Here is a 16,959-nt window from a genome sequence, read left to right as displayed (position 1 = left end):
TCCACTGATAAATGCAGTCTTTTTTGCATTGTGAAAAGGGAAATCCCAGATATTCATAAAATTTCAGATGAATGACAGGTTGTGTCTTCATGAAAACAAGATTTGAGGTTTAAAATTCAATTAAGCTGCTTTATTTTAGGGGCTTAGTGAAGACGGGTCATTTTTTACCCTTAGGACAAGGTGAGTATACAGAATGTTAAGACCACACAAGGGTTAAATGGGTTTTCATCGCATTTTCAACTGATTGTTTTGTCACAAAAACTGTTGCGCTATATATTGTGGCTACCTAAATTGAGATTATGATGGATAAGAGCAACATTATTTGTATTGGTCAAATGGCATTCAAGCATCAATCATCATGTCACCAGAATAAGACCCTCAATATTTATTGGAAATTAGTATAATGTCACAAGGAGCGGAACAGGTGAACCCAAGAGCAGACTCAGATGAGGAGACTGGGATGAGGTAACCAAGGTATTTATTGAAACATGGGGGGGGGGATTGCGTGCAGGCCAGGGGAAGCTCGGGCGGGGTGCCGGAAACCAGGTGTGGAGGCTGAGGCTGGAGCGAGTGGTGTTGGGACAGAGTAAGCAGGTCTAGGGGGAATCCAAGGGAGCATAGAGTGGGGAATCCAGGACAGAGTAGCAGGACTATCGAGAAGTTGGACTGGAGACGGGGACCAGAGTCAGAGCGGGCATAACTGTAGCGGAAAGGAAAACAGGGTCAGGCAAGGGAAAACAGGACAACAGGAATAAACAGCTAGAAATATGGACTGGCAGAGATTACGATCTTGCCGTGTGGAAGTGGCAGGACTGAGCATTTGAAGAGGTCTTGATTGTGGAACAGAATCTGCTCTGATTCCAGCACACCTGTCTCCACACACACACAGGATGAGCACTAGAGGGAGTGGTAAGGAAGAGGCTATGAAGGTACTGCAGATGACAGATGTCTTTATGTTCTGGGGCCTCATAACTGTCATGTAAATTTCACACTAAATATCGCTAAATATTTCTGGATAGAATACATACATTGTAAAACTGTGGAAAACTGTGTGCGCTTGAACAAGCATTATAACTATGGAAAATTCTCTCCATTCACCTTTTATGGTATAATTTGGAACTATTGGAATTAAGTCACAGCAGTTTCCAAAACAAAGGGCAATAGCAAATTCTATCAAAATATTTTTGGAGATATTGGCAGAATCTTTAAATATTTTGCATTACCTTCTGCTGTATTTGGCAGGACTTTGGCAAGTTTTTGAAAGAAAAACCAATGGCTAATTGTTGAGGACCTGTCAGCTTAACATTTGAATTCAATAATATTTTGCATTGACTTCTCCCCCAACCTAAATTTGCTTGACTGCCCATGAATTCTGAAACATTGTCTAGGCTACAATTTTACATACTTCAATGTAAAATATCAACTGTCTGTTCACCTGCTAAATTCACCTGTGTATTATAAACCACGCTACCAATGGGATCGCATACAGCAAAACTTGAAATACATAGCCTATCTATTTAGATTTGGCAACTAGGCCCAAACAAATTACAGATGTGCATGGTAATTTGTAGGATGTCTACTTTAATATAAACCCATCAAAGGGTAAGGAATTTATTCTGCAATGGCTATTAAATAATATAAACAGGAAATAGATTTCTATGTCAAATATTTTTAGAGTAGATTTTTGCTCTTCTCACTAATGGCAAATGGCTACATTTTATGAATAAGCGTGTCATCATATCCACAATTTGCACAAAATACGTACTTTCCTGCTTGCAATACAGTACTTCGACCACCAGAAAAACATGTGCATGGTCTACAGTTTGTGTGGAGCTAAGAACATTATGTTCAGTTTTTCATAAATGCCAACTTTTGCTGGAAAACTTGCGCACACATGTTTTAGGATATATTTTGTATGTACGTATCGTTTATAAATGTTTCCCCTGATACTTTTATGTCCTGAAATGTCTAGGCAGCATATACAGTACTCTCTACATGCAGTGCTGTTACTCCTATCACAGCATAACCATTGTTCTTTCAAATACATTTGACTCATCTTTCACTGTGATGCTACTTAATGGCGATACTATGACTTATCCAGCTTTCTCTCAAGTTTATTAATGTATTCTCTAAGGCTTTAACTATAGGAAGCCAAATGTCAATAAACAAAGCTACAGTATATGTCAACGTGTCATGCGTCAGAACTATAGCATGTAGACTCCTCACCTGTCAACTCACCTCTCTGTATCACTCTTACAAAAGGTGTTATTCTGCAATGCCAGCATATGTGCTTGTTGGAAGTTGTTTGAAGGTAGATGGTTTGTAATGACATGACTTAAAGCATGCAACACAACACTAACAGAACTCAACAACCTTGGTCCATGGGTTTTAAGGATTTTTGGCTGAACCTTTGGTTTCTGATGAATCTACTGCATCTATATACTCCACTTCTTTCTGCAACTCTCTAACCTGACACTGAATTATTTCATCCCCTCTTGGGATTATGAAAGCAATCATGTTTCCTCTTTCTTTTTTTCCTGTCTAGCTCTCAGGCAATGAATCTATTCAAAATGACAGTAGCTTAAAAGTAATAGACAGGAACACTTCTACGAAGACTGAAATTAACTTAAATTGATTCACCCAAGCTGTTTTCTTCTCTCTCATTCCGACTTTCACTGAGAGAAGGCTCCCGAGGAGGATATTTCAAACATGTGAGGCCACATGCAGAAATCAATTTCCTAATGAAGTTGATTAGAGAGAGACGTGCTGGAGCTGTGGGCTGTCTTTGTGTTAAGAGCTCACATCAGGTCAGACGGGACAGGGCTGGGACGTACGGCTGTGTGAGTGTGTGCGTCTGGGGCGAGAGGGTGCTTCGTGGCATACCAAAGCTCATGTTAATTGTTGAATGCCTCAGTTTTCAGTTAATTCGTTTTCAATGTGCGTAGGGGAGATGTCATGAAATGACAGCTTTAATCATATGCATCTGTGTGCGTGTGCGTTCGTGCATGCATGACCACATAATGCAAATGTAATACAATCCAACGGCACAACACACCTGGGTTCAAATAGCATTTGTTCTATTTCAAATACTTTAAGTGTTTGATTGAGGCTTCCTTCAATGCCAGATGGGCGGGGTTTGCACTTTGGAAATATGCCATTGCTTCCATTGTGCACCATGCAGGCAAGCTCTATCAAACACAGCTAAAGCTATGTGAAAGAAAACACATATTCCCTACGATTTACAGTAAACCAAGGTCTGGAGTGCTGTCTAGCTGTTAAACAAGATATTACACTCTTAGATAAAAGGGTTCTATAAAGAACCCCAATTAACACTTTTTTTCTAAGACTGTACTCTACAGCATTCAGTTCTCTAGCTGACTGGACAATCCCTCTTCAACAGTGGCCTGTTAATACAATACACCTGTACTAGTGTAGTTGGGGCTGGGCGTCAAGTCAGCAGGACACCTGTCGACAACATCCAGTGAAATTGGAGGGGCGCAATTCAAATGAATAATCGTAATATTAAACATTTATGAACATTCAAGTATCTTATATTGGTTAAAAGTGTAAATTCTCTAACTGCATTGTACAATTTATAATAGGCTTTACAGAGAAAGCATACCATGCAATTGTTTGAGGACAGCACCCCACATCAACATATTTTTCAACCAGCACAGGCTTCATAAAATCCCAAATAGCGATTAAATAATCACTTACTTTTTGAAAGTCTTCCTCTGTTTGCAATCCCAAGGGTCCCAGCTATAACATGCATGGTCGTTTTGTTAGATAAAATCCTTCTTTATATCCCAAAAAGTTTAATCCTCAGGTACCCTAAAATGTAAATAAACTATCATATTTCATACGGAAAGAAGTATTTTCAATAGCAAAGTAAAATTAGCAAGTGCGCGTCCTCTTCATTGCACGCCCACAGACTGATTTCCAACAGTGACTCCCGGTACCGAAATTCCTCCTAGTTTTGGAAGAAACAAGCCTGAAACGATGAACGACGACTGTTGACATCTAGTGGAAGCCATAGGAATTGCAATCTGGGAGCTTGAATTGCATAGGACCCATAGCTTTCCATTGAAAGAGCATGGGGATCTCAAAAAACAATTCTGGTTGGTTTTCTTTGGATTTTCAGCTACCATATCAATTGAGTTATAGTCTCATATATTATTTTTATATTTATAAAAAGAAACTCAACTGTAACACAAGTGTAATCATAATTTCTTACCATTCAGACAATGTATATTTAACTATCTGTCTATTGGGCCCACAAGTACATAAACAGCCAATAGACCTTCAGCCGAGGCCAAAGTAATAATCAGGCCTGCATGAGGGAGTACGGTTTGCCCTTGGTCCTGTTTGAAAGTGATTACATTTTATTACTCTCCTCCCCACTCATAGAAATAACCCAATATTAAACCGTCTACTACTCTCACCTCATGGTAGTTGGTAGTGGAAAATGAATCACTCTTTCTCTGTGGAGTCGGAGCCCTCAAGTCAACTTTTTTTCTGTTGTAGAAATGGAGGGATGAGATGTCATAAATCTGTCACACAGACCCATTAGGTCCCTGTACTCTATCCTACCTCACAGCATTAAAGGCACTCTCTCTCTCTCACTCGATTGCTTGCTTGCTCTCTCTCATTTTTTCTCTCTCTCCTTTGGACTGTCTCCAGGTCTAACATCTTTTAGAGCTGCATGCCATGCCTTCCACGGGAGTGTGTGTGTGTGTGTTTGTGTGCCTACGCACGTACACGCCCGTACGTGTGCATGTCACTGTCTGTGCCCCCTAAGTGTATGCGTGTTTAGATTCACAAGATTGCTTCTGAAATTTGACCTCTGGAAAAGTTTCCTGTGAGTAGCCTCCTCTTTGAACTCCAATCCATTATCAGTGAGTATCAGTTTCACCCCAACAAGTGTACTGTGTTAAATGATAGGGGCCTCTGGCAGCCTGCCACAGTCACATGCAGGGTATAAAAGGATGAGCTCTCAGTTGCAGAGCAGTGGGGTACCGTTATGGCTTGCCATAGACAGAAACTCAAGCGCGCACACACGCAGGCCACACACACACGTGCATGTTTGGGCTCCCGAGTGACACAGTGGTCTAAGGCACTGCATCTCTGTGCTAGAGGCGTGACTATAGGCCCTGGTTTGATTCCAGGCTGTATCACAAACGACTATGATTTAGTGTCCCATAGGGTTGCGCTCAATTGGCCCAGCGTCGTCCGGGTTAGGGTTTGGCCGGGGTAGGCCGTCAATGTAAATAGAATTTGGTCTTAACTGACTTATCTAGTTAAATTGTAACAGTTTTCTAGGTGTGGTGAAGGAGAGTCGGACCAAAACGCAGCGTGTAGATTGCGATCCATGTTTAATCGAACAAACGTAACGCGAATCAATACAAAACACTACAAAACAATAAACGTAACGAAAAACCGAAAACACAGCACAACTAACACAGCACAAGGACATCAAGACACTCAGGACAATCAACCACAAAACAACCAAAGAATATGGCTGCCTAAATATGGTTCCCAATCAGAGACAACGATAAACACCTGACTCTGATTGAGAACCACTCCAGACAGCCATAGACTCTGCTAGATCACCCCACTAGCTACAATCCCACTATATACCAAAACCCCAAGACAAAACACACCACAATACAAAAACCCCATGCCACACCCTGGCCTGACCCAATACATAAAGATAAACACAAAATACTTAGACCAGGGCGTGACATAAATAAAGGATAAAGACATGAAAAATGCACACACACGCAACCTACACTGCTCAACCACATAATCTACAACAGTGGGTGAAGTTGAAAGGTTGTACTGTCATAAAGGAAATCAGAGGGATATTTCCAAACCTTTCTCTACCCAGCCATAATATATTGTAACCCTCGTATATGAACAAACACCGACGTAGAAAGAAGTTCAGTATAGGATGTTGTTTTGGGTAGAAGAAACTCTACTGGACAGTTTCTAACTTTCTCCTTAAAACCATTTTTCTTTCATATTCTCTTTCTATTTCTGGATTCTTTCATATTCTCCTCTTAATATACCAGTCGATACCGCAGTAGACTTATAGTTAGAGGGGAGATTGTAATGACTGACACGGTGGAAAACAAAAAGCTGTTGGATCCCGGCGAGGAGGGAGGAGTGGAGCAGCAGCGCAGGCTTCATGTCAGAACCCATCTCTCCCTTCACCCCATTCTGAATCCCTGGTGGAGCCCCACACCGTTTGATGGGATAGGGGGAGGAAGCATATGCGTCTAAGTTCCAAATTGCACACTATTCCCTATAGTGTAGAGTACTACTTTTTTCCAGGACTCATAGGGCTCTGGTTAAAAGTAGCGCACTATGTAGGGAATAGAGTGCCATTTGGGACATATCCTGGGCCTATCCTCTGGCTCCCCTCGCTGCGGGGTCTTTTGATCTATTTCTGCCCCCCCCCTTTAGCCCACTCTCTGAGAAAAAGATCCCCTTCAACACCTACAACCTCCCTACCGCTCCAACCCCACCCATTGAGATCCTATAACCTGCCTAGTGGATCTCACAGATCTGACGGAATCACAGAGTTGGAAGGGCTAGGGAATGGAGGGATAGAAAGAGGGGAGGAAGGGTGAAACCAGCATGGGCTCTGTACATTGCTAGATCTGTCCATGAGAATCAATTATCAGACATAAGACAGGTGGTATCTACAGAGGTGCCCTCTAAAATGAGCCTCCCGACATCCAATAACCAAGGTCTGCTACCCAGGCTATCATGTTCAGGCCTGGCCTGAAACCTTTTCGGATGGATTTGATGGTTTTGCGTCCTCCTGTGGGATGTGGGCTATGTATGGACATGTTTCTCCAGCTTAAACAAACCATACTTTATTCAGCACCTGCTCCATGAACCAGAGGTTTAAAAACACAGCTTTACTCTACTATTGTACATCACGAACAATACAATCAATAATGCAAAAGCCAACACCTCATGGCATGTCCTCATACATTTGATCATGGAGTTGATAGTGCAGTGTCATCCTGTTGGAGTAGATGCGGTCATGTCTGAACATGTCTCCAGGTTGAAACACACTTTATCCCGACCCTGCTATAGACCATGGAGTTCAAGTGAGCAATTGTTGTTAGCACTGGCTTTAAATGTTTGAACAACAATAACAAAACAAAGTCTTTACTGCAGAGCACGGTGAAGAACATGAAGACAGTGGAGTTACATGAATAATAAATAGGACTGTAAGTCAGGGACCCATTTTCCCCTTCACCCCAGTCTGAATCCCTGGTGGATCCCCACACTGTTTGATGGGATAGGGGGAGCTGTGGTTAGGGGAAGCTTTTATTAAGTAAAATGGACATGTTTGCAGAACAAACTGTATACCGTTCGTAGAGACAAATTCTAACCGTGGTCATCAAGTTTGTTATTCACAGTGCTGTAGGGATGGGATCTGAAAAGTATTTAGCACATTACCAATTATCACCTGAGCAGTCATCAGAGCAATAAACAGAGAATACACATTTATTTAATTTATTTTTTCATTTCAACTTCATTTTAAGCCAGGTAGGCCAGTTGAGAACAAGTTCTCATTTACAACTGCGACCTGGCCAAGATAAAGCAAAGCAGTGCGACAAAAACAACAACATAGAGTTACACATGGGATAAACAAACGTTCAGTCGATAACACAATAGAAAAATCTATGTACAGTGTGTGCAAATGTAGTAAGATTGGGGATTACTAATAACAATTGACCTCGCCATATTATGTTGTATTATCAAATAAAATAATCTCATACATGTAAGAATTGTATGCAAGTACGTTACACAAAATCATTCTGAGCTAAAGGATCTTGTTTTATTTGCTTAGTAGTCACTGTAATGTTTATAGCTTTACACATTTGGCATTCTGGACCTAAGGCTTTTTATAGCTGAGTGTTTAGAGCGATAAAAGTAAATTACTTCTCCAAGGAGTATACATCAGCAGTTAGTATAACTTATTCCTCTTTCCCTGCCCCTCAAATTATAATTTAGCATGTTTCACTATTCAACAAGTACTCTTTTAAATTCTGCTGTTTATTATATTATAGAGTTCAGTTAGTACAAATTCATAATATGAGGCCAGATGGTGTAATACTCCTTTTACAATGTTATGTTGGGGAAAGGTGTTAATAGAGATAGAGTGATGGGGGTAGGGAGGTGGGAGAGAGAGTGATGGACAGAGGGGGGAGAGAGAGAGAGAAAGGATCGGTGGTGCCCGCTGGGAACCCTGACTCCAAATTAGTCTCCTCAGCTGTATGTGGGCCATTTCTGTCATTTGTTTCATGGAGGAATCAACATCTGGTGGAGGCTGCATAAACACAGCTCTCTTAACGGCCTGACTAGGCCTCCTATCGATGATGACACACACGCTCACAAGCACGTAAACATACACACGCATGGACAGGCACGGACACACACACACAGAGAGAAAAAAAGAAAAGGAAAGAGAGATACACACACACATTCTCTATCAGGAATCAGGCTAAGATCAAGATGCAGACACAGGAGGCGGATAGTCCAGAGTCTCTGAGTTTATTATAGTACAAAGGGCAGGCAAAAGGGTAGTCAATGTAGGCAAAGGGTCTGCAATCCAAGTCAGAGTCAGGCAGGAACAGGATGGCGGGCAGGATCAGGATAGGCAGAAAGATCAGAACTGAGAAGACTAAGAAAAACAAAAGGGCTTGACGGGACAGGATGAACTGGCAACAGAAAACGCAGGTATAAATACACAGGTGACAGTGGAGACAAATGGCAGACACCTGATGGGGGGGGGTGGAGAAAAGCACAAGACAGGTTAAACAGATCAGAGAGTGACAGTCCTCCCTCTCTAGGCACGCCACCTGGCGTCCTACCTGGGCACATACCTGGTTGACCGGTTGCCGGCAGCCGAGCTCAGTGATGAGGTCTGGGTCCAGGAGACAAAGGGCTGTGAAGACAGGGATTTAAGTCGGATGTATACGGAGGGTGCGGGGCAACAGAAGACGAACAGAGGATGGGCTTAAGATTTAGAGATGGGGAAATGGGCGATGAAACAGGGGAAAGACACCACCCGGAGGGGCAGGTCCCGAGTGGACAACCATACCCTCTGCCTGAGACGATAGTGGGGAGCAGAGGTCCGGTGGCGGTCTGACTGTCGTCGATACCTGGAGGTGGTCTTGACAAGAGAAGACGGGGCTCTGTTCCAGGTATGGTGACAACGGAGGATGAACATCTGGGCCGAGGGTATGCTAACCTGAGGGGCTGATATCCCATGGAACACTCAAAAGGTGAGAGACCACTGGCCGAGCAGGGAAGGGTGTATTACACCTACACAAGTTGCTGGCACCAGGTGGCGGGGTTGGCAGAGACGAGGCAACGAAGAGCTGTCTCCAGGTCCTGATTGGCTCATTCCGACTGACTGTTGGATTGGGGGTTAAAACCGGAGGACATGCTGGCCGATGACCCAATGAGGGTGCAGAACCTGGATGAGAATTGAGGACCGCTGTCGGAGACCATGTTCACCAGAAGTCCATGGATCCAGAAGATGTACTACACCATGAGCTGGGCCATCTCCTTGGCTGAGAGTAACTTGGGAAGGGGAATGAAATGGACGGTTTTGGAAAGCATCCACCACCATAAGGATAGTGGTGTTGCTATCTGATGGTGGGAGACCAGTGTCCAGAGATACGAGACCGGGGCGGAGAGGAAAAGGGAGTGGTTGAAGGAGTTCAGCTGGAGCTTGCTGTGGAGTCTTATTCTGAGCACACAGTGCAGGCGGCAACGAACAAGGAGACGTCAGGAACCATGGTGGGCCACCAAAAGCGTTGTCGTACAAAAGCCAGAGTCCGACGGAGGCCAGAATGGCAGGCAAGTCTGGAGGAATGTGCCCATTCCAGGACTGAGGAATGGGCAGAGTCCAACACAAACATCCCCCTTCTGGTTAGCCACCCCTCCACATTCATGGCCCCCGGGCGGTAGAAGATGGTAAAGTTAAACCGGTTGAAAAGAAAGGCCCATTGCGCTTGCCTAGAGCTGAGGCGCTTGGCGGTGCAGAGATATTCCAGGTTCTTGTGATCAGTCCACACCAATGCTTGAGTTCTGAGAAGAACCGGCCAACTGCTGGAGACCATGCGAACAGAACCTTGGGAGTGCTGAGGGGGGAAACTCCGGATGAGGCGGTGGTAGAAATTAGCAAACTCCAGGAAATGTTGCCGCTGCACTCTGGAATCCCCCACCACTCTCACCTTGTCATCTGAATATTTCCAGCAGCAATGATGTATCCTAGGAAGGAGACGGTGAAGCGATGGAATTCACATTTGTCTGCTTTAACAAAAAGCTGGTTCTCCAGGAGATGCTGAAGGACCTGTTGTACGTGGAGGAAGTATTCTTGAGCTGACCGGGAGAAAAACAAGGATGACATCAAGGTAGACAAATACGAACCAGTTCAACATATCACGGAGCACATCATTGACCAGAGCCCGGAACACTGCGGGAGCATCGGTCAGTACGAATAGCATGACGAGGTACTCATAGTGCCCGCTAGACGTGTTAAAAGTTATCTTCCATTCGTCTCCTTCCCAAATCCAAACCAGATGGTAGGTGTTCCAAAGGTCCAACTTAGAGAAGATCGTCGCCCCCTGGAGAGGCTCGAAAGCTGAGGAGATGAGTGGTAGAGGGTAACGGTTTTTAACCGTGATGTCATTTAACCTTTCACGGGCAAGCGTTCCGCGCCTCTATCGAACAGTACACTTCAAGTGACCCTCGTTCAAGATGGCCGTATTTCTTCATGCACAAAGGAAAAAAATCCGGCCAATTTCTAAAGACTGTTGATATCCAGTGGAAGCGATAGGAACTGCAAGAAGGTCCCTTAGAAACCTGGATTTCCAATGAAAACACGTTGAAAAGAGAGTGACCTCAAAAAAAAATCTGAATGGTTTGTCCTCTGGGTTCCGCCTGCAATGCGCTGCCTTGCGTCTGTTTGACCAAGAAACAAATAGTAGGCAAATGACAAGACTCTAGACAACATGTGGAAGCTGTAGGTATTGCAACCTCAGCCCCATTAAATGTGGTTCACCTTTATCAATGGGTTCAAGTCGCGCATGGATATATTTTTCCATTTTCAGTGATCAGATTTTCCTGCACTTTTCGATGAAACGCACGTTCTGTTATAGTCACAGCCGTGATTTAACCAGTTTTATAAACGTCTGTGTGTTTTCTATCCACACATACTAATCATATGCATATACTATATTCCTGGCATGAGCAGCAGGGCGCTGAAATGTTGCGCGATTTTTAACAGAATGTTCGAAAAAGTAGGGGGTAGGAGTAACAGGTTAACCTCTTGATCTTAGCCATCCCGGATCCGGGATCGTGAATACATCCGTGAATACGCCCAATTTTTCAGTTTTTGATTTGTTATAAAAGTTTGAAATATCCAATAAATGTCGTTCCACTTCATGATTGTGTCACACTTGTTGTTGATTCTTCTAAAAAAAATACAGTTTTATATCTTTATGTTTGAAGCCTGAAATGTGGCAAAAGGTCGCAAAGTTCAAGGGGGCCGAATACTTTCGCAAGGCACTGTAATTTGGTAAAAAGTTCTGCGTTGTAGAGACTGCATTTTCAGATTTTTTTCTTAGCCAAACGTGATGAACAAAACGGAGCGATTTCTCCTGCACAAGTAATCTTTTTGGAAAAACTGTACATTTGCTATCTAACTGAGAGTCTCCTCATTGAAAACATCCGAAGTTCTTCAAAGGTATATGATTTTATTTGAATGCTTTTCCTGTTTTTGTGATAATGTTGCTTGCTGAATTCTAGGCTTAATGCTATGCTAGCTATCAATACTCTTACACAAATACTTGTGTAGCTATGGTTGAAAAGCATATTTTGAAAATCTGAGATTACACTGCTGTTAACAAAAGGCTAAGCTTGTGAGTGAATATATTTCTTTCATTTCATTTGCAATTTTCATGAATAGTTAACGTTGCGTTATGGTAATGAGCTTGAGGCTATAATTACGCTCCCGGATACGGGATTGCTCGACGCTAGAGGTTAACATAAAACATCAATAATGTTCCAAACGGAGAATTACTTTGTCTTCAGAAAAGCACTGGAACGAGAAGTGACTCTGTCGGGAGCGCGCATCATGAGTCCAAGGCACTCTGCCAGACCACTGACTCAAAGAGGTCTCATGAGCCCCTCCTTTATAGTAGAATCCTCATTCAAGTTTCTAAAGACGGTTGACATCTAGTGGAAGCCGTAGGAAGTGCAACCTCATCCATATCTCAATGTGTATTGGGTAAGCCAAGCTTTGACAAACTACAAACCTTAGATGTCCCACTTCCTGGTTGGATTTTTTCTTTTTCTTCTTTTTTTGCCTGCCATGAGTTCTGTGAACCTCTAGTGACACCCCATCCCGTGAACGGGACCATTGTCATCATCTGACAATAATTAGCATAATGCAACGGACATAAATCTTCCTAGAAAATATTCCTATTCATGAAAATCACAAGTGAAATATATTGGAACACAGCCTTTTGTTAATCACCCTGTCATCTCAGATTTTCAAAATATGCTTTACAGCCAAAGCTAGACAAGCATTTGTGTAATTTTATCGACAGCCTAGCATAGCATTATGCTTTGCTAGCAGCAGGCAAACTTGTCACGAAAATCAGAAAAGCAATCAAATTAAATCGTTTACCTTTGATTACCTTTGATGAACTTCGGATGTTTTCACTCACGACACTCCCAGGGAGATAGCCAAAGTTCATTCGTTTGGCTGAGAAATCGACCGGAAATTGCGGTCACGACAACGCCAAAAAATATTCCAAATTAGCTCCATAATATCGACAGAAACATGGCAAACGTTGTTTATAATCAATCCTCAAGGTGTTTTTCAAATATCTACTCGATAATATATCAACCGTGAAAATTGGTTTCTCAGTAGAAGCGATTGGGATAATGGCTACCTCTGTATTTTACGCGAGAATTTCTCTGGGAGCATCAGGTGATCACTTGCGCAATGAAACCGCTTATGGGTATTCTTCATCATAAATGCATAAAACTACGTCACAATGCTGTAGACACCTTGGGGAATATGTAGAAAGTGTAACCTGGTTGATAGGGCATTCACAGCTCAATAGGGACGCATCGGAATGGATTTTTCTCAGGCTTTCGCCTGTAACATCAGTTCTGTTATACTCACAGACAATATTTTTACAGTTTTGGAAACTTTAGTGTTTTCAATCCTAAGCTAGGATAGAAAACTATCCTCAATTATATGCATATTCTAGCATCTTGTCCTGACAAAATATCCCGTTTCATTTGGGAACGTTATTTTTCCAAAAACGAAAATACTGCCCCCTAGTACCAACAGGTTATACTCACAGACATAATTCAAACAGTTTTAGAAACTTCAGAGTGTGTTCTATCCAATATTAATAATAATATGCATATATTAGCATCTGGGACAGAGTAGGAGGCAGTTCAGTCTGGGAACACTATTCATCCAAAAGTGAAAATGTTGCCCCCTATCCCAAAAATGTTGCCTCATTAGATGATACACGGGTATAGGGTTTTATTCTTCTTTTCCACAAAGAGAACCCTGCACCAGCGGGGGAAGCAAATGGACAAATACTCCCTTCAGCAACGGAATCCTCAATGTACCTCTCCATGGTCTTGGTCTCTGGACCCGACAGGGAATAAAGCCACCCTCGAAGCGGTGTAGTATCCAGGAGGAGGTCGATAGCGTAGTTGTATGGTGGATGGGGAGGGAGAGATGTAGCGGGCCTTATTGAAATCCTCCCGGAGGTCTGGTACTCCGTGGGAATGGCGGAGAGATTTGAGGCTTCTCCCAGGCCTGCAGGAAGACGTCCTAGGGCGGGCTGTGCTGACTTCAGGCAACACGCATGGCAGAACAGGCTCTAACCAATGATAGAACCTGTAGCCCAGTCGATCAGAGGGTTGTTCCTCTGGAGCCATGAAAGCCCCAAAACCATGGTTGCATGAGGGGATTCAATGGGCAGGAACTTCATAGATGCACTGTGATTACCTGACACTCTCAGGGTAATGGGAAACATAGTGTGAGTGACTCTGCCAATAGACCGCCCATCCAGCGCTCTGACGTCCATGGGAATGGAGAGGCGTTGTGTGGAGATTCCCAGTTCTAACACCAGGTTAGCGTCCATTATGCTCTTGTCGGCCCCGGAGTCAATGGGCATCCAGAGAGCTTTGGACTGGTCACACCACAACAGGATAGCATGGAGAGGGGTATGAGAAATGGAAGATGGGAAACTTCCTGTACGGATCATCAACATACTCGTACCTACTTGATGACTCTGGTCTTTTAATGGGCAGGTAGATAAGAAATGTACCATAGCTCCACAATACAGACAGGTCCTGGTGTTTAGTCTGCGTAAGCCCACAGCAGGAGACAATCTAGCCCTGCCCAATTGCATGGGCTCTGGAGGAGACGATTCGACAGCCCACGGTAACTTCCGAGAGAACTCGGGTGACATCGGATCCACTCGGAAATGTGGACTTCAGGGTTTTCCGCGATTCCCCGGGGGCGAGGTGGAAATTGAGGATGAGCGAGCGCGACATGGAGCAGGTCCCTCTCCCCCCTACATTCCCGTAGCCACCCATCGATCCGGGTGGTCAAGGCTACGAGGGAGTCGAGGTCCACGGGCAGCTCCCGGGCTGCAAGCGGGTCTTTAATCACCTCCGATAATCAGTGAAAGAGCGCATCGAACTGAGCTTCCAGGTTCCAGCCACTCTCAGCCGCCAAAGTGAAAAAATCCACTGCGTAGTCTGCCACACTACGGGAGTACTGACGTAGATGGAGCAGTTTATGAGCCGCCTCTCTCCCAGACAATCGATATTCTAAAACTTTACGTACCTCCGCCACAAACTCCTCCAGACTGAGTCAAACAGTGGATTGTTGCTCCCACACCACCGTAGCCCAGGTGAGAGCCCTTCAAGACAAAAGCGTTATCAAGTACGCTATTCTCGAGCGATCCAAGGGAAATTAAGAAGGCTGCAGCTCAAAGCTGAGAAAGCACTGGGCAAGAAACGCCCGGCAGGATCCTAGAGAAGGTAAGCAGGGTTCTTGGGCAGCCGGGTAGATTGGGGAGAAGCACCGCTGGTAGCAGGGTAAGTGACAGTCTGGGGGTTACTGTATTGGAGGGCTGCCTAATAGATAATCCACAGAATTTCTCAAACAATATATTGAAGGCACGGTCATGGTGTTCCGCAAAGGTCTGGAATCCGTAACACCTTGAAGTATCTCCTCGTGTCGTCCAATGGTGGCTCCTTGGGAAGAGACGACGTTGCGGAGCTGGTCCCAGTCTGCTTGGTCAGTCATGGCCAGTTCATACTATCAGGACTCAGGCTAAGACCCAGATGCAGACACAGGAGGCAGATAGTACGAGTCTCTGAGTTTATTATAGTACAAGGGGCAGGCAAAAGGGTAGTCAAGGCAGGCAAAGGGTCGCCATCCAAATCAGAGTCAGGCAGGTACAGGACGGCGGGCAGGATCAGCAGAAAGGTCAGAACTGGGAAGTCTAAGAAAAATCATGCTGCGCCTTGATCTACCCATTTCGACGAACATTACAATATCAGGCATTCTGTCCCCTCACCCATCCTGGACACCCGCAGCCCCATATCATGAAGTGTAGTATGTCCCACTAACAGCACAGAAAGTAATTGGTCGCACATCTGGCCCCCTTCAGACAATGTTTATAGAATAACTCCCCCTATTCAGTCTGCATACCAAATAGCACCATATTCCCTACATAGTAAAATACTTTTAACCATAGCCCGATGAGCCCTATGGGTCCTGGTCAAAAGTAGTGCACTACCCACATGAAAAAATACTACAGTTTACTATAGAATACTACAGCACTAACTATAGAATTCTGTAGAATACTATACTACACACTGTAGTATCCCTCAATCATGTGTAGTACTTACTATAGAATGTTGTAGTATACTGTAGAATACTATAGTAAAATCTACAGCATTTTCCACAAAAGAATGTAGCAAATACTACAGTAATGTCTGCAAAAACACTACAGTCCATTAAAACGTTACTTTTTATTACTGTAGTAAATATTACAGTATTTTATGACCATATACCCTGCCCATTCCCCTTCCCCATATGCCAAAATTGTGCCACCCATAAGTAAGAAACCTACATACCAAGTATATATCATATATTGTGTTCCCTACTGTAACGCTCAATGAGTGAATGGGTGTGGAGTCAGGCGCAGAGAGCAAAGGATGCGGGGAAAAAACACACTTTAATGTCCAAAATCAAAAGAACAAAATAGTATTAACCAACACAGGCGTAACTATTTAAACAAATAGTACCCGTAGGTAAAATAACAGGACAGCGAGAAAACCCAGCAAACCACTAACACCTCTCACAAAATACAGAAGAACAAGCCTGCACAAACAGAAGCGGGCTAAACAAACTTAAATAACACCACCCTAACAACCAAACAATGAACAGGTGCAAACAATTAGACAAAACCAAACGAACACGGAACAAAGGATCGTGTCAGCTAGTAGACCGGCGACGACGACCGCCGAGTATCAAAAAAAGCAGCAGCACTGAACTATCCATTCAGTCCCTAGTCCTACCTACCTAAATTTTATGAACATTTACATTTTTTGGTATTTTTCAATTAGGTTTCCTCAAGGAGAAGGAGAAAGCCTTCAATTCTATATCAGAGATAATAAAACAAAACACTATACTAAATACTACAGCAATGTGTATAAAAATACTACTTTAAATACAACAAAATCCTAGTCTGCAAAAATAGAACAGTAAATACTACAGTATACTAAAATCCTCAAACACTAAAGTTAATACTATAGTACACTTCAGTCCAAAAACCACTACAGTAAATAATACAGTATACTACAATCTGTCAA

At 43.5% G+C, this 16,959-nt stretch overlaps 1 protein-coding gene across 1 annotated transcript in view; it reads left to right on the top strand.

Annotated features, from left to right (window-relative positions):
- The window catches only part of LOC118374496 (cadherin-20-like), a 125,212-nt gene that overhangs the window by 14,256 nt on the left and 93,997 nt on the right, over nucleotides 1-16,959 (top strand). The window lies entirely within an intron of this gene.

This window comes from Oncorhynchus keta, chromosome 4 (genome assembly GCF_023373465.1).
Source record: "Oncorhynchus keta strain PuntledgeMale-10-30-2019 chromosome 4, Oket_V2, whole genome shotgun sequence".
Lineage (NCBI taxonomy): Eukaryota > Metazoa > Chordata > Actinopteri > Salmoniformes > Salmonidae > Oncorhynchus > Oncorhynchus keta.
This window is presented reverse-complemented; position numbering and strand designations above follow the sequence as displayed.